The following is a 23,073-nucleotide window of genomic DNA, read 5'->3' on the forward strand; positions in this document are numbered from 1 at the left end:
GGGCGGACACGCAACAAGAAAGTTGAGATGATCTTTTTTCTTTTCTTTTTTCTAATTTATGTTTTCGGCAACCCCCCAGTGGCTAGAGTATGTGAGAGAAATAAACAGCAATCTAGTCATTGACAAATGCAGAAGGATGCAGCACACGCTGTCTGGCCATGACGGTGAAGCTGGGACAGCACCTCCTTTGCATAAAGTCAATCAGAACTGGGCAAAAAGAAAGACAAGACCTACGAGCAGCTGACTACTCAATGATCAAAGACATGAGCACCCTGAGCATGAGAGCAAAATGAGAACAGCTCAGGCAGTGTTAAAAATATTGGCTGAACCAGTTCCTCCATTTGACATTTATACAGTCACGCACGTACATAACACCAAGTTTAAAGGGTCTACAGATAAAATAAAAGGGCAAAGACCTTGTTAGACGGAAGCAACTTCATTTTGCTTTGAAACGTGAATGGCAGAAATAATTTGAATATCGAAGGGAGATGATTTCAAGGAGCAGGACAAGAAGACCAAGAAGGCACGGGAAAAGTGTGGGAGATGGAAGGAGAGCGGGCTTCCTCAGAGAGCAGGGCACCACTGGAGTGTAACACCGCAATAAACCAACGAGATAAAGGGGTGAGGCAGCCAGCCTTGAATTCAGAAAGAGTATCGAAACTACGCTGTGTTTTAGAAATTTTAAAACACCAGTTGTTTTTATTGTATGTTATAATCCCCCTAATTAGGAATTTCCATTTGTTAATGAAGCAATCAAACCAGCGTGGAGGGGAATAAGAATGGTACATGCTTTCTGCAAAATGTGTCATTATTCCCCATTTTTCACATGGCCTACAGGTATGTTACCAGGGACTGGAGGGGTGATGCAGCTTTTACTGACAACAGAGCACAATCACACCCGCTAAGCAAACCACTGATGCTGCTGTTGTACAGCAGGCAAGAAAACCCCACAGACTCAAACCCCACCACTACCAGAAAGGAATCCATTCACAGACGGAGCCCAGCAACATCTGGAGTCTTGGGCTCAACCTGCCTTCAAAACACAGCACCTTTCCCCAGGAGGCCCAACTAAGTGAGAGTCTGAATCGTTAGATGAAAATGCTACAAAGAGCCGATTTTCTTATATTAAGTTCAGTGACAGGAAGTAGAGCTGAAAAGTGTAAGCACTATTATGTTAAAATTTGTATTCATATTATAATGTGCTTTTTTAGACCATCAATCATCTGTCAGTGCTGCATGAATGGTCGAACTATGAATTTATATATAACTCATAATTTCAGAACAGTTACAGTTTAAAACACAGGTTTGTATGGAGGTCCGGGGTCACAATCCTGTTACTGCATCGCTATGTCCTTCCTATAACAGCCCATGTGTAGTGAGTTGGTAGGGACCCCTGCCTACTTGTCTTAAACCTGATGAGCACTGTTTCTCTCCTCCCCACCAAAACTGGCATCTGTGTATCTGCAGAGGAGTAGGTGTGAGAATATCTCCCCTGTGGGGCCCTAGCAGCTCCTGCAAGTGATAAAAGGTTCTGTTTATCGGGCCATCCACTGGGACGCATAGCCCGCTTGTCAAGCCTACTGTCTCTGTCTGAAACCCCCTTTTTCTCTCTTTCAACCCTCCTCTCTCTCTTAAATTGCAAACCACTCATTCTCTACGCCCCTCTAATTAAAACTCAAAGGACTCTCTTGGTCATACCAATGATTCAATTAGCACATTTTTCAGACAATTACACTCAATAATAATAATTATAATAAATATTGTTATTATTATTATTGTTATTATAATAGTGCTGTAGAAGGTTTGTCTGTGTCTCTGGGTCTCCCTGCTGACAGTGGGAGTACAACCATACCCCCCTCTCTTAGACCCTCTGCCTCTCTCTCTCTCTCTCTCACAGAGACTAGATACCTGTCTATTACCTCCTACTCTTACTCTGTGCCTTTCTCTGTTTTTTCTCCCTCTCCTGCCCTGCTAGCCTGGCTCTATCCCTTTTTTTAGTTTTCTTACCTTTTCCTATGGATCCTAAGGAAAAACATGTTCCTGATTTTTATAAACAGGGAATAAAATAGTATCCGTACTCCACTGTACTTCAACATGCACTCCTGTCTGAACAGACAGTAGTCTCTGTTTAGTGTTGATAACTTTAATATTACCCAGAAATGCAAGGGAAAGAAAAAAGAAAGTTTTCATTCTTCTTTAGCTTGACTTGAACAGTACCTAGAGTGCCACAAATTCATCCTCCAATTTTAATGTGCGACATCCATTTCACCAGAAGGATAAGACATCAAAGGTATTACTTGTCACAAAGCCATTGGGCCACCAGTCTGAATCACAATCGTCTCTAAATAGGATGTAAAAAATCTCTACTGATAAAAATCAGGAGCTTTTCATATCAAGAGCACATTTCTCTTGACTGGATCTCATTCTCACAGTACAATAACAAGAAGAAAGGTGCAAAAACCTACAATCTAATGAACATGATTGATCTTTCAATCCAGTGGAATTCCAATACATTTACTAAATTTGATTTTTCAATTGCATTGTGTTATCCAGTCCCTTGTTCGTGGGTTTTTCAAAACTTCTTGAATATTTCAAATTAAGTTGACTGTGTAACATTCCTTGCCTCACTTTTATAGGGATTTTACTGCAGTACATTTTGAGTCATGAAAAATGAAATGCTAAGACAAAGAGCATTTTAGTGGAAGTGGAACTCTGGAAGTGAGTGTCTGGGTTTGCCCTGCTAGTCTGGGAGTGGTTTGTGTTCATAGTACGTCTGTGAATACAGGTACAGTAATTGTGCCAGAATGTGGTTGTGTGTTACATGTATCATCTTTATACTATCTACCAATACATTTTATATGCATACAATTCTGTGTTCATCCCTCTCTTTACCTCGGTGCAAATGCTTGTGACTATTTCTGTATAAGACAATGCTGTGCTCTTTGCCAACAAAACAAGTGATATAGAAAAAAAGGAAAGGAAGGCCTTTCTTTTGACCCTCAGAAGATGATGCTCAGGACATATGAGAGACAGCAGGAGGTCCTCCAGGGGACACAACAGAGTTCAATGTGAAAGCAAAGACATTCCCTCACACCAGCAACAAGTAAGAGGACACACAAATGCAGAGCTCTACAATACAATCAAATAACTCCGCTCAGTCCAGGAAGCCCATAAAACTCAGTTTCTCTCCTGCTCTCTATCTCCTGGAGCTTCCTTCTCTCTCAGGGAGAGGTAGAGCTGCAAACATGCCTTTCAGAAATCTGTCTAAACCCACAAACAGCTAGCTGGAGTCAGCCTCCGTCCTCCTCAGTCTCATACTGAGGAAATGACTGAACATTTCCAGTGGTTGCTCCTTCTTTTCCTTTTGCTTTTTGTTTTGTTCTTCTTTTCAAGTTTATTTTCAAGAACTTCAAGTCCCCGCTCGCTAGAAGACACACTAACCATGAGAGACTATCAGTGGACAGCCCATTTCACTTCCAATCACTAGACCACAACAGAATGCCATCACAAACTAATCCTTTGCATCATCTATTATTTTTTTAATTGCATTCATAACTGCAAAAACAACAAGCACCTCTGAAGCCTCTTATTTGAAATGTTTGTTTTTTTCAGGAAAGGGATAAGTAAACTTGTGATAAGACGTGACTCCTTTCATCATCCTTCGCAGGCTTAGCGGCAAGCAAGCAAAGAGAGAAAACGATGAAGACAGGAACCTAACTGTTATCATTCAGACTCTCACTCAGTTCGCTGTGCTCCTTTCTGCCTGTGTTTTCATTCTGGTAGTCGTTTGCTAAGTGCTCTTGTGCGTGGAGCAGTGCTGGTCCCCTGTGGAGCGAGTGCGAGCAGGGACACCACAGCCCCTGTCACAGTCTGTCACACTGTGCTGCTTCACACGCTGCACTGTCAAGGACATCCTGCTAGGACAGGGAGAGAGAAACACAGCAAGGGCACAGGCACCGACTTCACACGGCTGACTCTTTCCACCTCATCACGTAACACACTTCCTATGCCCCTCTTGGTTGGAGTATTGTCGCTGGAAGCGACCTTTGGAGCTTTGCTATTAATACTCGTATACTCCTTTCTTTCCCTATTGTAATGATGAAAATTCCTCCCCATGTCAGTGGCCAATCTTCTATGATACAGGGCAGCTCACCACAATGGACAGCCTGCTGCTGGCAATAAGAGAGTGTATATACTCTTATGAGAGTAGGGACAATGGGTTCAAACTATCCATTGAACGCGGAGCGGGAGAGAATGGCGACCAGCCCTTATAAAATCAAACGGTTTTCTCAGGTCATGGGAGCACCAGCACGTCCTATGATAACTGAGAATTACTGGAAAAAGGAGCTGTGCTGGAGTTCTTTTGTATTTTGGCAACACAATTTAGTTTCTCCTGCTCCAACAATGAAATACAGTGATACAGACACAAACACCTGACCCCCTGAGTTAAGGGTAGACAAAAGCTCATTCCCTGGCCTCATACCAATCATTGGCTTTTTTAAAGCACCTAATTTAAAAGCATTCTATTTCCCTTCAGAGCTGTACTGTGCTAAAGAACAATATATACAGTGTATATATATGTATCACAGCTATATATTGATAAGCAGAAGCCCAGAGGTGGTCACTGCACAGCAGCTTTCAACTGTGAATTAAGCTGGGGAATATCGTCTGAAATAATCAGGTTGAAATGAACGAATGAAATGGACGGAGATGTTTAGGTGTTATGAAAATGATTACAACGTTACTTTGTCATATGGTTCCTTGCACTTTAATGCGAGTCCTTTCAAACTAAATAATGGCAACGTTTGCGCTAAACGTAGGCAACGCAGAACAGACATCTGACGATGCACACATTATTTTTGCCAATAAGATTATAGATTAGTACCTTGGAGGAAACCAGAACATAACCGTTTAATGTTTATGTTCTTCAGTACTACACTGCCACAGATAGATTAAGGAATGCTTGTTATTTGTTTCTTTATGTTTTCCACACATTGCTTTATCTGTGTCTGAAGCTCTGGGCAGAAAAGAACATACAGTCGGGTTTATTATCTTATTCAGTGCGAGTTCCTTTGTACTGGTCTGGTGGAGACACCGGTCTCTGGTATTTTGGGTGTGCTCACTCGAGCGTGAAAAAACGCTACAGATGGATAAGTATGGAACTTCAGCTGAGACAGGGAAAAAAAAAAACACCACCTTGGCCAGAACCCTTGAGAAGAAATGCCAGGGCCTGGCAGGCCAAACAAAGGATGGAACAGTCCTCCATGCACACACAGCGGGAGAAAAGCCCACTCACGGCATCCACACTGGCACCCAACTGCTACTGCGCTAAACATCACAGATTAGCAGCTTCCTCTGACTCATTAAAACTCTGATGCACCATTGTCACACACACCCTGACTGCGAAGGGCTCCTCTGAGAAGCTGACACTGACCTGCAGGGGCCCTTACATTAGCATCGAGAAGAAGGAAAAACAACACAGCTCACAGCAGCCACCTCCAGGCTGTTTCTTCTTGACATCTCCATACATTGCTGTGTTTCTGGTGTTGTTTAGCTGTCCTTGTCTTCTGACATGCAGTATGGCACATTACTGTATTCTTATATCAAAATATGATTAAGTAGTTTAGAAAGAGTAGTAGGAATGCAAGCAACAGGAGTGTAATTAGTAGTAATAGGTATATGCGTAGTAGAATTAGCAAAGATAATGCCAGTAGGAACACAAAATTTCAGCAGTGATAGCTATCCCTTCACAGCAACAATAGTATTTTTGTTATATAAGCAATAATATTAGAGGCAACAGGAGTTTTAGGGGCATTAGCAGTGGCAGAGACAACAGTAATAGTGAGAACGGTCATGGCACTAGTAAAGTTCCAGTACTGACAGTAGTGCTGAGAGACACAGTAACAGTAGCAGGAGATGTACTAGTCGCGTGATAATGGTATAACGTAGACTTAATAACAACAGGAGTAGTTGTTACAAACAGTATTGTTTGCTGTCGAATCTTAAAAGACTGGTATTCGATGGTGGTAGAAAGTGGTAGAGTAATACAGTCTATAGCTTTACCTGGAGGTATTGCTATACAACCAACGTTTAAGACAAAACCAGGTGAAAGAATAGTCCCTTGAAGGGGACTTGACAACATTTCTTCAACCCCAATGTGGCTGGAGAGAAGGATGGAGGGACCTGTCCTAAGATATGCCTAATTACTAACAGTACCGACACCTAGCATGGGTGCACCTTTCCCCTGATGCACCAATCTTTCTAATCCTGTGCTAGAATCAGCTTCAAATTGTAGTCAATGTGACACTCTATAAACAACAACCGTGAAGAAAAGCTCTGATGCACAGAACCCTCCACACCAGATTCAGAAATGATGCCCAGAGGTCCTTCTTACTCAAAGAGCTTTTGGATTCCCTCCTCTTGTCAAGAAATGGCGCACTCAATGATACAGTATCTATGAATAAATACTAATGCGTTAAAATGCAGGTTAATCATGCCTCAGGATCCCTGTGTTTTTCAACAGTAATAACAGAAGGCAAACCAGTACAGGGCATCTCTGGGAGTTTCCAAAAGTTTCCAAAACAAGAAGAACAGCACGAACTCTACCACACATCAATCTCCTACAAAGTAATGCTGCGTCTTTTAAAAAAGAGAAAAAATCCCACAGGAAAAGAATGGAATGTTTTGTGCTTTAAGATTTAACTGTACGGCTCACTGTTGCAGAGTTCTCCAATATTAAGGTTTGAAAAACATTCTAACCCAGAAAAAAAGTGGGGTGTTACTTTCTGGGAGACAAAAGGACAAAAGGAGACTACAGTTATTGTACTTTGTGTGAGTAGAATTCTGAAAACCTTACATTTGTAATCTAATATTTTTAAATATTATTACAGCCTTTTCCTACGAAAGCTCTGTTTGGTGAAATTCAAAATAGCATGTATGCAAGAGTACTTTATGTTTTTGTGACCTGTAAGCTTTGTTTCCTTGTTCTGTAACCACAAAAGAGATTAAAGAAAAGCACAATGTTTAATTACATTATATATATTTATACACCCACATACAGCACAGAAAGTTGGATATCATAATAGCCTCTGGGGATATCCTGACTCTAAAAGGCTGAAGCGAATTAAAAAAAAACACAGGAAACATGAAACAGCACTAGAGGAAGAAAAGCTGGAGCTGCCAGTCAATCCCCCTACTGTAGAGCCACTCTCCACGGCAGTCTTCTGGGATCACACACTCGCTGTCGGAAAGGAAACTTCCCTCAGTTCCCCGGTGCCTTTCATCCTCAAAAAGACAGCCTCCCCCTTGACATACAGGTCAGCATGCCTAGAACACAGCATTATTACTGCCCTCAGAAACAGTGCGCCTCCACACTAAATGCTGTTTGTTTCTTTTAACGTTCCAGTGAAGACATGTGCAGCAGACACCCCCAGCTGCACCTGAACGGACGGCCTGTGACATGAACGGATGGCCGGACAGCTCCAGACACGCACAGGTGAAAAGCTGTGCATCCCACTACAATAAAGAAATGAAGGCCCAAAGGACCCAGGTAGTCCTCTGGGCCTTCTTAGATGAACTTAGACTAAAACAGCAGTGTGCTCCTGGTCTGCACCAGCTAGGAGAACCCGGGTGCAGAAGTTACCGCAAATGTCACTTTACTCCACAAAACACGTTCACAGGCAGATCACACTGGTGGTAGAGAGATTTATATAAAACTGTGATTTCACACAACAACAAAACAAGAAAAAACTGCATTGGTCAGCAAAACAATGCAATGCAGTTTTAGGTGTTCTGAGTTTTAGGGCGAAAAATAAAATGTTGAAAGCAGGGGCAGGAGCCTAGAGAACAGGCTAATCTGGGGGCTTAATTAGTCATACCTAGTCACAATTACTCATGTACCAAAGAACAAAAACTGGTCCCCTCCACCCCATAATAGACCAATAAACCTACGCTGTGCTGCAACAGCAGTCTTATCAGTCACCTTGTTCCACCTCCAAAGGCCTACCTCTCCCTGTCTAATATTAATGTCAATAAAGAGTCGATGAATAGAACAGAGCAGAGAGACAGGGATATCTTTGTGCAAACGGCACAATGCCCGAACCTGATCCGTTATAATTCCTGTATTGGTATGGAAATGTGTTACTCTCTTCCTGGAAAAATGCCTTCTGCCAGTGCTTTACTTAAAGCAGACCTTTTCAGTGGTGAGCAAGGAAGTGGTGAGGTAGAGAGCTGAGGAAAAAAAAAAGATGTACAGAGCCAGAGCGTTAGAAAGGAAAACGACGGGTTGAGGTAAGGAAACCGTGAAGCAAAGTAAGGGCAGACTGAAGCAAAAAAGATTAACAAGACTGGAAATGTTAGTTTTATATGATGCCACCAATAGATAGCAACACAGGCATACGGTGGAAAAAATATGCTCCACTTAAAAGTCAGGTTTGTTTTTCTTCTCCTTTGGCAGATGAAAGATTTACTTGAAATATTTAGTTTCCTGATGTCTAGAAGAAGACGATGCTACAGTTACAAGACAGAAGTCCCTCCAGTGTGTGCAGCATCAGTGTTACTGAGCAGACAGTCTCAAATTAAACTGCACACTGCCTCTGCTCTCCAGACCTCCTCCAGCAATCGCGCACTGAACCAATCACTACCGACTCTCACGCAACCCTCTTGTCAGAACTTGTCATTCAGCTAAATTTGTTGCCCCGTGTCTGATAGTAAGTGTGCATGATGGTATTCTTCCAGTGTCTGTGAGTCTAGATATACTGTACATGTCTGTATGGATCTGTTGGCGTGCGTGATGCACCATTTTATTTTTGATTGTGTGAGTTCATTGCGTCTGTCTCCTGACAGTTCCTACAACTGTTTTAAACCCATCTGTCTGTAAATCTCTAAGTTAAAGCAATTTTGCTTTAGTTGTGTGGTAAAGACATAGAAAAACCCTGTCTCTACTGGCAGAAAAGGAATGAAGCCAAGCAAGACAAAAGATGCACAGACAGCCCCAGAGAAGCAGTGAGACAGACAGGCAGATAATTGAATGAGCTGGAATAAAGCTAAGCATTAAAGGTATCTATTCAAGTCGGGTGACAAATTTTAAGTTGAGGACTGATCATGCCCCATGCAGGGTATAAAGAAACAGATTAGTTTTTGGCACTCTATCACTATAAGAAAGAGGGATTTTAAAACCATACTGCTATCACAAAAGGGGCTCTGCCACTAAGCCCAGGTTCAAAACTTTATCAGAATCACAAAGCAAATAAATTACTAATATGCAGGGAGAAATGGCCTATATTAATTGTTATATACATAGTAATTAGAAAAATATGTAGATATCCTAGAGAATAACATGGAATATTGCCTATTGTTTTTTAATTTTTGTATGGAGGCGGAATTTTGCTGAAATCTCATTTTTAAAAACAAGATCAGAGCCTGAGCTTTACTGCACAATGCACTAATTGATATGACCTTTAATTGTTCAAACATTGCACAGGAAGACAAAACAAATAACCTAATCCATTGTGGCTTTTGAGAACACTATGAAGCAGGAACTGCAGTTTGAGGCCCCACAGCAAGTAATTAGAACTGAATAACAAACACTTTTTTGTAGGTTTGTTCTTTAACAATAAAGAGACCCTGAGTTTAATGGAAAGGATAGGTTTGGTAGGAAGACAATGGAACAGAAACAGGAACTGTAGAAAAAAATCCAGGTTCTCTTGGGTAAACAAGTATACAGGTATATGTGCTCTCAGACCTGTGTGTGGCAGACCTGTCTTTGAGGAGACTTTATCAGCCAACCTGCCAGCAGAGCAAACACACTGGATGATGATTAGTTAATTAATTGGATAATTGGTGAAGGGTTCAGAGGGCACAATCTGACATGGGTGTGAGGAATGGAATGTTTGGGTATATTAAGGGCCTTACGGTATTAGCTGATAGAAGGGTTGTTAGTGGTGGACTGTGTGTATAGAGGCTCCGTAATAAAGACTCCTTTGATGTACTTCTTAAAGCTTTTAATGTGTTCAAACCCCTTGAGCCAACTGGCTTAAATTGGGGCCCGTCACATACTACTAGAATTATTTATCTGCACTGGTTACATCAAACATTTTACTTGCTGTACATCTCTCACACCAATATAAAGTTTTGCAAAATAACTTTTTATTTCTCAGTTTCAATTGCAGGATTAAAGGTGTTGCCTACTGGCTGGGTCCTTTTCTGACACTGATTGGAAGCCTGCTCATTTTAGACTTCACAAAAATGTTGTGAATTAACAAATGTTAGCGTTTTGAAATGCAAGCCCCGACACATTATTGAGAGCCTTGAGTCAGTCTTCTGTGGGAGTATCACATGAAGGTGACCCTACACTGCTATAACGAATTCTACCACATCACGCTGTTTAAACTATAAAGTATAAAGAAGAAGCTGACAAAACAGCCTACAAGACCTCCACCCACAACCAAGTGCACCTGCGTAACCAGTGTAACCTTGTCAGTGCATAAACTATTCCACAATTACAGGACAGATCTGTTCCCTGTTCTACAGCTATGAAGGCTTGAATACTGTACATCATGGAGAGAAACATATTAGCATTTAGACATATGCTGTATTAGTCTGCACCGGGGAGGGCTGTTGTGGAATAATGTTTGAGAAGGTACACTGAGTGGGTTTTATCTACGTTCTAATGATAAAACAAGTGGGCTGCTGGTACATGGAACCACGTCAGGCACAAGCGTTATTAAAGCAGAAACAGTAAAAAGATGGCAGGGTGGTTAAATCAGGCTCATCTCTTCTTAATTGGTTTAATTAAATAAAGAGCAGAGGTCAAAAGCTGAGGAGTACCTAATTAGGCTCAGAACAAAGCCAGGAATGGCTCACACCACTCTGCAATGGGAGTCATCTCGCTTAATTCAATCCTTGTGTTCACTACTGTGGGCAATTAATATGTGCTGTCTCGTATTCCCTGCCAGGGAATGTGCTCAGATGCAGGTGTTTTAAGTCTAGACTTCAGACTCATTTGCTTTCCCTGGCTTGTCTCCGATTGCTTAGGCTTGAGCAGTGCCGGAGGGATGGGAATATTCCTGATTGAGAGAGTGTTTTATTACAGAGGTTAGATGGTGCACTGGATTAAAGCATTAGCCTTCCACCCATTCATCCCTGGGACCCAGCCTGGGCCTTGCAGGTCAAGCTCACTGCAAACAACAGCACAGCATTCTCTAAGGATGGGTGGAGTCCAGGGAATTGGTCTTGTTGCATGCACTGAGCATATAGTCACTTTATCCACTGGGGTAGAAGCTCCTATAATATATACATATCGTATTTACCCATCTGTGAACCTTTTGTGAACCTAAGCATTTTATAGTAATGCCAATACTAGTCTGGGTTCTGTTCTGCAACCTTTGTTGCAAGTCACCTGGCCTGTTCTGCTCCAGAGAACCTACAGAAGCTTACATTCAGACAATGTGCAGCACCGATCTGAGGTTAAATAAAGTCAGCCCACTGGGCTTACATATTTTTGATGAGGGCCCTCTGATCTGGTCCACAGTAGTTTGAGCTGGCTTGGGCCCCTTACAGAATTCCTAGGTTTTGAAGCCAGTCAAATTAAAGTTCACACATTAGCCTTAATGTGTGAGCTTTAGCCTTTCACCTAATGATTATGAGTCCTAACGCAATCCAACGGACTCAAGCCTCCACACAATAAGAGTGCGTAATGCAGCCAGCGCAGTACGTGCATTTCTCCTACATGAGACAACAGGATTGTCGTGGCTTTTCAAACCTTTTTCAGACAGACGTTTCTCTCACTGCAGTCTATAGGTAGGCATTTTGCCAGAACTCTGTGGTATCACATTCCATTCCAATGGCTGAACTGGTGCGACACAACACATGACACACCAACTTTCCAAGCACAGCAGGCTCACAGGCTCAATACACGTTACAGAGATTACGCAGATTAACAGCAAAAAGATCACTGCCAAGTACACATGAAATCCACACCGAAATATGCTCAAACATTACAAATGCTTCTATGGTGCGTGTCAAGAAAGAGCTAATTCAATGGACCCGTGATTTACATGGCATGCACTTCTATTTCCTATGTACAGATCAATATGCCAATCATGTGATTGCTTCCCTGGATGACTGCTTAATCCCTATTGACCCCTACACCCCAGTACCCACCCCCATGTCTTCTCCAAGCCCCTCATCCTTCCCTTTAGATAAAGTGGGAAGCACAAATCAAAACAGCAGGGGAAGCAACAACATCTTGGAAAAAAAAAAACAACTCTCTCTGTGCAGTATGTAACGCCTGTAGGCAAACTGATTCATCTGAAATCGGTCTTCTGTTGAAGATCTTAAAATAGAAAATCCTAATTGTAGCACAATTGGCTTAGCCTGCACTGTACAGCTGTGTGCCTGGCTGTCGCCTAACACAGCACGTGTGCCAAACCATCGCTTAATTTACACACTTGGACTGTAGTTGACGTGTCTGGCCTCCTAAAAAAATGACCAGATAAAAAGGGGAACAGCTAAATATTATTAAGCAATACATATATCCATACATTAAGGAAGACAGCTGGGTGATAAAACAGAAGGCAAAAATAACAAGTGGGGGTGGCAGCTCAAATTGAGATTTCATGGAAAAGGTCTATAAAAAGGCAGTCGTATAACACAACTGTCACTAAAAACACAAAGATATAAAGGCAACCCCCCCCACAAAAAATATTCTAATTATTTTTCTCTCTCCCCCAGTCCTTTTGGGGTTTTATATCCAAACACAGTTGAAAATTATGCTTTCAAGTGTACACAGGATCTCAGATTCAGTTCCTGGATGATCTAGCATCTTCTAGCTTCAGAAATGATGACAACTGTTAATAAATAAAGTACTTTGGAGCAGAGAAATGAGTGTGCGCACCGGCTGATTTTATTTTCATAGGAAATTGCACCTTTAATGAAGAGAGGCTTCTGAGTGATCAGCAGAAAAAGACCTAAGAAAAAGACTACACGTCTAAGACAACAATTAGATTCCTCATTTAATCGCTCAATTGTCTGCTCTGGTTTTAAGAAAATCAGAAGACAATGGGCCAGCTGTAGAAAAGTACAGAACTTAAACAGATGCATGAGTAATGGATAAATATTTGTGTCAGGGACTAGCCATAAGTCGTTTAATATTTTATATTCAAACAGTCTGACTGGGCAATCAGACTCTTTTCTTCATGGCTAGGCTCTTCTGGAAAACCCCATATACTGGTGCAGCACTGAAGAGACCACAGTACTTTTGGGCCACTTCCAAACCATCTCTGGTGGCCAACGTTTAACAAGCATGAACGGACGTAAATGTAAATGAATATACAAGTTCCTCATCTAATACAGCTATCTTCTCACTGAAGTAAAAAAGATTTCTGGCACAGCTTCACAAAAACCTGAAAGCATCTTCTCGCCGATTTGGATTAATAATTAAAAACTCAATCCCAATCAGACCTAAAGATTAAATCGTTTTCTTAACCAATGATACAGTGACACTAGGTGGCCGCACGTTGTAATTGCAGCAGAGCTATGTCATAGGAGGACTTCATCTCCTCAACAATCTGCGAGCTTCTTCGCCATTCAACCCCAGCAGTGAAGTGCTCAGGTTACCGATTCTTAAATAACTTATATACTGTAAAACTAGATGAGAAATATCAATACTGAGAATTACCGTTGCTGTAAGTTACAATAGTCCAGGACAATTATTTTAGTTGTGTGCACTCTGCAGGAAAGGATAAAACGCAGAACATTCTGGTGGGTTTTTTTTTTTTTACCAATGATTGAGCAAGACAGGTCCCTGAAGCGTTTTTGACTTGGCTTATTAGCAAAGAGAGAAAACTCCAAATAAAAGCTCCTATTTCGCGGGACAGTCAATCCTAATTACAGGGCTGTGTGCGTGATAAAACACTAGCTTACCTTGGCTCGGGGCACCATTATAACCCATTACCTTGATCTGTGTATCATGTGCCTCATTAGAACATGCAACAGGCACTACTCCCAGGTGTCGCCACAAGACACCAAGCCCTAATAATGCAGCCCAGCTACAGCCAGCCTCACAGGTTAGGAAGAGAATTGATTAAAGAGGAGAGAGGCAAACTCATTTGTCCTCCCTCTTAATTCATCAAAGGCTCAAAGTGCATTTTCTTTAAGAACGATCAGTGGGGTTTTTTTTTTCCCAATCCAAACATAACTATTAATTCAACGAGTCCTTCTTCATATGACAAGGGTCACATCAAGAGAAAGCTCAAGTAGTTTTATTATAACTATGATAATGATGGTGATAAAGATGCATTTTTGCTGTTTATTAAAAGGGCAGAGTGTTTTCTTTGTTGCTTTGAGTATGCAGTGACAACACCGCCGCAGTACTGTGGTTAAAGGACTCGTTAATGGATTAAAGGGTGTCTATTTCAATAAACCGCTACACTAACATTTGCTTCTCCACTGTCTTGCGAGTCCTCTCTTACTTTTCTAAAAACATTAATTCTTTCCAGCGGAGCGTTTTACACTGTTCCTTTGATTTAAATCCCTGAGGTAACAGCGAGAAGATTTTCTTAATAAAAACGCTATTGCGTTTTTTTTTTCTATTTACGAGAGGACGACGGTGTCAAACCGTATTGTTATACCAGCACTGTTACTTTGGCCTTAAGTTTAATATAATCCCTTCGCAGGGAACAGAGAAATTACCCGCACACCTTGGAGGCAACTTACTGTTTGGGGAAGGTCACTGGCGAAGCAGATACTCCATTTTTTTTTTAATTTCACAAAGTTTTGTCGCGGGTTAGAGGTTCAACGACCGCCGCTTGTCTTATTGAATCTGCCAGCGCCGGAGTCTCGGTGTGTCTGCATTGGCTTCAGCCTCAGCGCTCCGCGGCCAAAAAAAAAACACAACACAACCCAACACACGGTTTGGCTCCCTTTGCCTGGAGGGTCTGGGTGTTCAGCTCACTTAAGCGGATTTAATCACATCCGACTGTGGCCGCGGGTGCGTGTGTTGTCTGGGCGGCAGCCGCAGAAAAACCGGGGGTCCCCAGTACCGGAGTGACAGAAACGCACCCCGCGCAGGCGGCCATATCGTCTGTCGAGGGAAGAAAAATGGCGGGCTTCGGGTACCCGTGCGAGAGCCGTCCACGGCAGTGCTCAGTGGGACCGTTGGTCAGCAGTCCGGCGTTGTCCTGCCTGGAGTGACCAATGCCCATACGGACGGGTCACCTCGTATCAGTGCGCCACGGAGCGTTATGTCAGCTCCTATTCCACTGTATCACAACGCAGTTCCTGTGCTTAAAAATTGAGGTTTTTGAGGCGAAAACTACAACGAATCAACAACGTGTACCGGCCGTGCTCACAGAATCGCCCAGACAAGGGGAAAAAAAAAAACTATCCACACTTAGAATTCACCTAAAAAATATATGATTCTTTTCTTTTAAATGCTGTTTTTCCTGCCTTATTCAAAAAAGTGCTAAATCCAATTAATCACTAAAATAAAACAGCTGAACCGAAACCAAAATGTCCCTTCTAAGTTAATACCAGGGCCCTCCGCTGTCACAATCAAGTGTACAAGCTTATAAGCATAGAATGTGCTGATCCCACAAGGTCTTTTTCCATTCGAGATCTTTAATTGAACCCTTAATTGCAAGAACGAGCTGCCCGATTGTAACTCTTGCCAGCTTTTTTCACTGCTCAGAAGCGAGAGTTAAGTCTCGAGTCCTAAGTTAACTATGAGCTACAATACAGCAGTTAAAAGACAGCCTCCAGTATAGGAACTGGAAACAACTATAAAGAGCACTGGTGAGTCATGGGATGACTGGATTACTGGGTCAATTAAAGGTTCCAGTAAGGGTGTGAGAGCTCAGCGTGGAGGAGAGCCGGCAGACATACAGTAGGAGGTCCAGGGGTGAGCACCCCAAGTGACACACGATAAACTGCTCCGGCTCAGAGGGGCCCAGGCCCGGCGTGGCTTCAGGGTGTGTGGCGCTGGTTTGACCCGGTCGTGCCGCAGGCCAGGCAGGAGGTAAAGTGCCAGAATACGAGGCCCCCCAACTGTCCGGAAGAGATCTCGGGCTGCGGACCCGTACCGGCTGGCCGTGCCCGGCCGACGTTAAGAGGGGAGAAACGAGAGCGTCTGCTAATGAGCTCTCTTTTCCGTTTCCCTCAGTGACCCCCTCCCCGCGCCAGACGGGTTGTCAGGAGCCCAGGGGCGGCGCTCACACTGAAAAGACAAACGTGATTACGGGGCAGAGAAAGGCCCGGATACTCCCTGACCGTTACATGAAGGATTCATCACAGATCACCAGACAGGCACCAATGGCAGGAGGCTCTCCTGCCGTTCTGGGTCCTTTCCCACAATCCCCCGAGAACGGGCAGCTTCACAGGGGCCAATCCAAACCTAACCCACACATCTGAGAAACCAGAAACCTGAGCGCCCCCAAAAACTCACACAGGCAGGTACCCCGGGGTGGAAGTGAGCCCTCAACCCCAGAGCTGTGACGCAGGAGCGCCACCACATCGTGCTCCGGCTTTTAAACTGCGACTTTGCAAATGTGCTTCCCTACTATGTGCATAAAAAGCTACAGTGTGTTTCCCCGGCAAGGAAATCAGGCCTCGTTTGATATCAAAATGATGCTGATTAAAACACATTTGAATCCATCTGAGAGGGTGTTTCTATAGTCCAGTGGTTTGCAGCCCAGGTTCTGGAAAGCCTCAAGCCTTTAGGGATTTGAGATGTCTTTAATCATCGACTAAAGATTGCTGTAATCTTGACTAATTAAGCCAATAACCAGTTCAATTAAGTAATTAAGAGCAGGATGGTAGCTGAAACCCAGAGGACCTGAGGCTCTGCAGGCCCGTGACTGGAGATCCCTGTGTGCAGAGTCTCGGTCCCGCAGAATGCCCTCTCGCTTGTCAAAACAGGTGCTGCTGCTCTAGGCTGACGGGGAAGATCCCAGTGTCCCTGTATAATTAGTGTTAGTACTGGCTTATTCATCTGACACAGTCTGCAGTCTTGCTAATATTAAACAGTCAGAAATCCACCCATACATTTTCTAAGCACTTTCTCCAATTCAAGGTCCCAGAGGTGCTGCATCCTATCCCAGCACACGACAGGCACAAGGCAGGGTACACCCAGGGTGGGACGCCAGGCTGTTGCAGGGCAGACACAGACATCACGCCAGGGCTGATTTTTCCCAGAAGCCAGCTTACCTGCCCGCCTGTGCAGGGGGAGGAAACCAGAGCACCCAGAGGAAACCCACACGAACACAGAGAGAACATACAGACTCCCCACAGACAGCACCCCCGGAATTGAACCCAGGGCTCCAGTGCCGCAAGGCGGACCATGCCACACGTGGGAAACAGAATCGAAAAAACTGTTTAAATGTGTTAATTAATTTCGTTAGGAGCTAACAGGCGCCACGTCACCACCATGAGTCCTGTCTGTAGGCTGAGAAGCACTCTTTACCCTGTTGCATACACACACAGAGCAAGACCAGGCTGGTCCCAGGTCCCAGCACACAAAGTTCTCGGCTTCGCCAAGTAGTTTGGTTTTCCACTCACTCCTTACCGCTGGCTTTTGTTTTTTTTTTTTTCTGACACACGTTTTCATCTGGATAAGGAACATGTGGCAGAGACTTCCCTTCCCTCTGCTGAGCCCAGAGACTGATGCTGCTAGCAAGTGCGCAGTGATTAATTGTCATTACTCCAATCACACAGAAACAAACAGGCAATTTATGTTGATTCTTTAAAAGCAAATAGAGTTTAAATCAGCAGTAACAAGGACTGGGACACAATATGGAGACAAGCTCAGCTTTAGTCACTATCCTCCTCTGCACAGCACTGAGAACCCGAAGAGAAAACAGCTCTCTCTAGCAGGGAGATTTATGTCTTTAGACTGAAACAAACGTGACTTTGGAAAAATTTCACTGAGATCTTTAGAATCCTGAGCCGCCAATCTCCTGCCAAAGTTCTGGTTCAGCACCAGGGGTTTATAAATATTTCACAATAATTACGATCGATATTTCTTTTTTCAATTGCAATGAGAAAAACACTTACAAACACAGTATTTGGAGATGCTCGCTTAGAACAGCAGCGTCAGAAAACGCTGCCTATTAAAAATCCCCTGTTCATCGCACAGTTGCTAATAAAAAGCAAAGGGGCTCAGCAAATGAGTAGCACATTAGAGAAAAACAAAGGAACAACCACAGCTTGGGGGTTGATTTCGATAATGAACGGAGAGAGAGAGGGCCTGATGGAACTGCTACGACTGTCTCTGAGCGTGCAGCCAAGAGCACTCTTCAAGGTCACTGTCACACAGAGGAGAGCGAGAGGCAGCAGGCTGAGGCGGGGTGAGGAGACAGGAGTGAAGCAGCAAGGGAACAGAAGAGAGAGGAGAGGAACAGTGCAGACAGCAGGAGGGGGACAGAGAGAGAGGCCGAGGCGGGAGGGAGGCGAGGGAGAGGCACGAAAAGAGATGAGCACAGAGAAGACACAGAAAGGAAGGCAGCAGCCCTCTACAGCAAATGTCAAGGTAACAAATAATGAGGTTTTTTTTTTAAGGCGACACAATCTAATTACAGCTGTAAGTAAATAAGTACTGCAGAGCCTACCTCATTATCAGGTCTGAGCTTGGAAAATTAAAAAGGAAATGATGTTAATGTGTCTCTTATTAAAGACACACTCATTTACTGTATTAGATTAGTGGTACAGTAGCTTCATCTTGCATTTCTTTCTGCTTTTCCGTCAGATGTAAAAACAAAAACATTTTAGATTATCCATCACAAAGCAGAAATAAAGCCATAAGAAAAAGCACAGATGAGGGAAGATCATTTGACCCCGTTCCCAACCCCTGCTGCTCTCTGTGTAAAGCTGCATTTCCTCTTTCTGTACTAAATGATCCTAGGCGTAATCTGGATTTATTTTTACAATCTTCATGGCACAGCATTGAAAATCACTTTTTACAAAGCAGAAGCAAAAAATATTAAGGTACATAATTGTCTGATTAATCTAGCATATAAAAGTGAGTTTTGAGACTGGTTTGGAAGTGCTGAACGATTTGCACAATATAATATCAGCCAGGAGATCGTTCCTCAGCCTGGTCATGACAGAACTGAAAAAAGCTGGGTCTTCTGAAGTTCGGGGCCTAGTTTTGGGATGAGAAAGAAGGCCACAATCCAAAGAGTGCAAACAGTGTGGAGGTACAGTACACAGGGAGATAACAGTTCACCGATGTAGTCAGGAGCCAAACTAATTTAAGCTCTTAAAAGTGAGCGGCAGTAGTTCATATTTTACCCTGAAATCCACTGGGATCCCATGCCAGGAACCTAGAACAGCACAGAAATGCTCATGCACATTCGGTGCAGGTTATATCTGGGAAGCAGAAGTTTGAACCTAATGCAGCTCATTAAGAATGTTTTGATACGCCAGCAAACACAACATTATACCAATCAAGGCTAGAAAAGACACATGTATAAATTAACTTTTCCACATCAGAGTGGATGAATGGATAAAGATAATGTCACAAAGATGAAATGCAGAACGCTTTCAAAATACATTTTTATATTCAGGAAGTCCCCTGGATTCAGTTCGTCAATACCTTTCAGGATTTTGAAAACACAGGTCAAATGCCAAGGCAATCTTGTCTAGTTCCCTTTATATAGAAACTCATTTAGTTGCTGTCCTTTGTACTACTGTACTTCAACACCAGAAATATTTTTTATAGCATAGTTCCCAGAATTGAACACCACATCCCATATAAGGTCTAAATGCATCATTGAAGTATTCCTTTATATAAATTCTACTCTTCCTGCAGTATTAAACAACAAATTTGCATTTATCTCTGTTCTGTGATACTACAATTGAATGAGGCAATATCTTTTAAATAAATAGTTAGATCAGAGGATCAGTCAAGACAGCACACTAATCATCCAGAGCTACCAGCACTCAGAATGAAACCCGTGGTTAGTAACCTGTAATTTGTGTTTTATCATTTAATTTGTTCCAAAGACAGACATGTACAGTAGGTGTCTGGCAGAAAGTGGGTGTTTGGGGTTTGTTATGAGTGAGATGACCATATGGCCACACACACAGTCACAGGGACACTGTGAGACAGGGAAAGATTTTCAGACTTCCCTTGCATGGACAGAGATTAAGAGACAGTAATGATCATAAGGACTAGGAATGAATTTAATCTGTTTTTTTTTAATCTCCCAATAGGAAATGTGTGTTAACCTCCTATTTAATCAAAAAAATCTCCCAAATTGCAGGTACTTTCCTGATCGAGTCTGTTACACTGCTCAGCTGTTCGCATGCCGTCACCAGTGGCAGGGACAGCAGCAGTAACCAAGCAGAAACACTCATCTTCACAAACATGGAGCTCATTTACACATTCACTTGCTTCAGTTTAACTGCAAGTCTGATACCTCTTCCTGCAACAAAGCCTCCGAGGAGCTACGGGCCAAATGGTTACCCTACCAGTGAGAGACCGATGAAGGCAGGGGCCAGATTCTTCTGGTAGGAGACCAAGGCTGGGATACCCAGCTCACTGAAGGGTCCCAGTTCCATCCTTGAGCTCTCTGCTGCATGGGCACACACTCTTAAAGCACTGGAAATGTCTCCTGTCTTAAAAGACAAGGATCCCCTGAAATTCTGGGATCTTGGGACAGTTCAGCTCAGGAAGCAGTTAAGCGCCAACATAAGACCTAACGCAGATGTGATGAGCCCACTGCTGTGCCTCTCCCAACCCACGAGCCTGTCAGATAACGAGAGTAGGGGCCTAGGAATCAGCAGCAAATGACCACAGACAGGCATCCATCCAAACCCAGCCAAGAGCACGCCCGGACCTCTTTCAGACTCGCCTGCTGGCTCTGGAGCTCCTCCGTAAGATGACGGCACAACACCGCCAATTGTAAGTCAGCCCAAAACAAACAAGGACTAAACATGAACATGATACAGCCAGCACAATGTGATGCTGAGCTCCGTTGTACAAAAACAACACTACGGAGAGATTAAGTGACAGGAAATCCAGGCTGTAGCTTTTAAGTCCGTTTGTCCTTCTGGGACTGCTTCCAATCTCCAGCATGTGCCTCAGTATCTCAGTTTCCTAGCTGCTGCCTCGTTTATCTTCGACTCTGTTCTTCTGCATTGCACAGAAAAGCCAGAGTTCAGTACCAACAAAACCCTCTTCGATTAACCATTCACATACTAAGCATATATCCCTGAGTTACACTGTACGATCAGAATATTAAATCCCCATCAAACGTGTACAGCATTAACGAAGGAAAAATATTCCACGGCCTGTGTCAGTAGCAACGAAAGTCTCTTATACAAAATGTATAAAAGCTCAGACTTCTGTTATGATCTAAATTCCAGGGAAAATATTTTTCACTTTTCAAGGAATGAAATGGTGGATACCAGGACTGAACACCACATCCCAGGTCAGGTCTAAATGCAGGATTCATTTAAGTGCCCCTTGATATAAATTGAGGTTTATATACCATTACAAGTGATTTAAGAAGAGAAACTGAGAATTGTGATGCACAACATTGTACTGTGTGAAGAAGACGTCCCCTTGCACATCCCAGGTGCTTCTGAAGCGGGTGCAGACATTTGCCCTTCTGTATGTTGAAAATGTTAGTCCATTAACTGCTGTTTCAGCTTGGACATCTCCCCAAGAACAACATAACAAGAGTCACATTCTAGAGGAGCCCATCTTACTCATTACTCGTCTTACTCAGTTTGCTAATAACGTCATGGTCCTGTCTAGCCCAGTGAATCAAGATCAGCTGTATGGCTGGGCAGTTCCAAACCTCTACAACTTTTTGTGCAAAGTACTGTAGTGTTGCTGATATGAGTCCTAAATGTCCTTTCTCTTAGTTTCCATTTGCAGCATTGGGTCCTACAGTAGGTCCATTTTTGATCCTGAAGTAGTCCTCTGGTTTGGCTTCACCAAATATCTTTCAGCACTTTAAACATATCTGGCAAATCACCAAAAAGAGTGAGTGTCTACCACCGAGACACCATGCTACCTGATTTTATGGCGCCCTACGGCCGTGATGTTAATGGGAAAGCCGAACTCGAGGCTGCAATGTTCATGGTTAAACCCGGCGCCACACACTCCATGGTAAACAGTGCCGAGAAATAATTCTCTGAACAAAACCTTCAAAAGAAATAAGAACGATGGAATGACCCTGATGCTGCGTGTAGCTGCTCGTGTATGCACCATCACGATTTCTCAGAGCCCGTCTGTCATGAAATATCTATCGCGGTGCGGGGAAGAGGCACCCCAGTTCTGAGATCGAGGCATCTCATTACGGCGAGAGAAGCAGTGGTTCAAGCTTGGCCTTTGATCTGCTCATTTAGCTCCCGGAACACACCTAGAACAGCCCTTTCGCAGGTGTACTGGGCCGGCTTTTATCTTCGGTACGCCGTGTGCCTCTTTTCCCTTGTCTTTGCACCTTCGGAATCACTGTTTGATCCGTGTTACAGGAGGCGGAAGGGAAAAGTGTACAGGTAACAGAGGCCCACACACACACACACACACACACACACACACACACACACACACACACACGGCTGCAGTTCCTGAAGCAGGCAAAGGGGATAGTGGAAGGTGCTCTTCGCTGCACCAGGAGAAGAGGAGCCCTTACCAAAGTCACTGCGAGCTCCAGCCCATAAACGTTCCTGCCAATCTGGGCTCAGCTTTGGAAGATGGACACCCGGAAGGGCCGCGAGTCCAGGAGCGACTCGATGGCATCGGCTTCACAACGGCGTCCTGACCATCTGGGTCAGGGACTGGGAGCGCCTGGCCCCGTAACCTCCTTTTATTCCCCCGACCCTTCGCCGGATCCCGCTCCGGCTTTTAACTCTGTCTGTGTCGGGATGGATCACTCGGCTTTGGACATTGGCTTACTCTGGTTATTCTCAAGGACTCCTTTGGACTTGTTTGCCCAGGACACCCCCCCCCGAGCACCAGCGCACCTTGGACACGCCCCCTGTTCTTCTTCCAGCCCCTATCCTAGTCCTGGATTGTGCTGTCTGCTCAGGGTCCTGACAGACGCTTTGTGACACTGTGATCTGCCC

At 43.6% G+C, this 23,073-nt stretch overlaps 1 protein-coding gene across 10 annotated transcripts in view; it reads right to left on the bottom strand.

The window, feature by feature from the left end:
• LOC148641991 (calmodulin-binding transcription activator 1-like) overlaps positions 1 to 23,073 on the bottom strand; it is a 442,365-nt gene that overhangs the window by 301,257 nt on the left and 118,035 nt on the right. The window contains exon 1 of one of the 10 annotated variants that reach the window (XM_088617431.1): positions 14,716 to 15,327. The exons of the other annotated variants lie outside the window; for them this stretch is intronic. The gene's annotated coding sequence lies outside the window, so the exon portion shown is untranslated. Of the gene's footprint in view, positions 1 to 14,715; positions 15,328 to 23,073 lie in introns of those variants that run through there. 10 annotated transcript variants of the gene reach the window in all.

The sequence above is a fragment of the Lepisosteus platostomus genome, chromosome 23 (genome assembly GCF_059453375.1).
Source record: "Lepisosteus platostomus isolate fLepPlt1 chromosome 23, fLepPlt1.hap1, whole genome shotgun sequence".
NCBI lineage: Eukaryota > Metazoa > Chordata > Actinopteri > Semionotiformes > Lepisosteidae > Lepisosteus > Lepisosteus platostomus.